General features: G+C 58.5%; 1 protein-coding gene across 1 annotated transcript in view; it reads right to left on the reverse strand.

Annotated features, from left to right (window-relative positions):
• CTBP1 (C-terminal binding protein 1) overlaps positions 1-1189 on the reverse strand; it is a 193598-nt gene that overhangs the window by 66227 nt on the left and 126182 nt on the right. The window lies entirely within an intron of this gene.

A 1189-nucleotide genomic window follows, 5' to 3' on the forward strand; every position in this document is an offset into this window, starting at 1 on the left:
GGGGGCCCGGCCCCATCGCCCGGCGCTGCCTCGCCCCTCCGCCCGCTCGATCTCCTGGTTCGAGGCAAGCAGCGAAGGGAAGAAAGAGAGCGGGGCGGGCAGAAATGGGCCTAGAGCTCCCCACGCTCCGTTGTGGTTTTTTTTGGTTTGTGGTGCCGCAAGCAGAGCTGCTGTTTGCTCTTTTTTGGGGGGTTAAATTTCAGCAAAGTTAACGCTAGCGGCGTTTGACACCCCCCCCCCGCTTCCCTCCCCGGCATCCCAAAGCAAAGGGCGCTTCACAGAATCACAGAATCTCAGGGGTTGGAAGGGACCTCAAAAGATCCCCCAGTCCAACCCCCCTGCCAGAGCAGGATCACCCAGAGCACATCACACAGGAGCGTGTCCAGGTGGGTTTGAATGTCTCCAGAGAAGGAGACTCCACAGCCTCTCTGGGCAGCCTGTCCCAGGGCTCTGTCACTCCCAATGTTCTCATTCATGGTCTGTCTCAGGCTTGTCCTCTTTCTAAATTACCAGAGAAGGAAACAAAGCAGCAAATCAGCCAAAACGCGGTGTTCCTCCCCACCGAGGGATATTCCTGAGCATTCCCATCAAGCCCAAAGCACTGAGCAATCGGGTCAGGAATCTCTTCCATCCTCACCCTTGGCCCTCAGGTGACAAGACCACACTTTATCCAGAACGTCCTGTTTCTTATTTCTCGCTGAAACGCTCCTAGGACACCAGCAGAGCCGACCTCGGGTATCCCTCTCCCTGGATCACACCCCAGTGCCCACCCCCAGCACCAACACCTGGAGCCACCTAGACCCGCTACCCTGGAAAGCCCACGGGATCATAAAACGACTCAATCCTGCTATACCGTCACCTTCTGACGGCAACGAATGAATCGGAATTCACACCGTGCTTGAACTACCTGCACCATCCAGCACAGGACATAGAGGATTGGACGAGAAGCCGCCCCAGCTCGGGGCCGGTCAGCAGAACAGGCTGGTGGAGACAAACAGGCGCCTTTTGGGGAAAAGAAAGGCCAGGTTTCCCTGCACCCAAACCCCCCCGCTGCACAGCCCGGCACGGCCCGGCTCTCTTCTCACCCCCTCGAGGGGGTAATTCCCGCTCGCACTGACCGGCGGAGGAACAGAAATGCAGTATCCGCGCTACCCAACGTGGAACCGAGCCCGAGACCCGGGCCAAACCC

The sequence above is a fragment of the Chaetura pelagica genome, unplaced genomic scaffold (assembly GCF_000747805.2).
Source record: "Chaetura pelagica isolate M959 unplaced genomic scaffold, ChaPel_1.0 scaffold116, whole genome shotgun sequence".
NCBI classification, from domain to species: Eukaryota; Metazoa; Chordata; class Aves; order Apodiformes; family Apodidae; genus Chaetura; species Chaetura pelagica.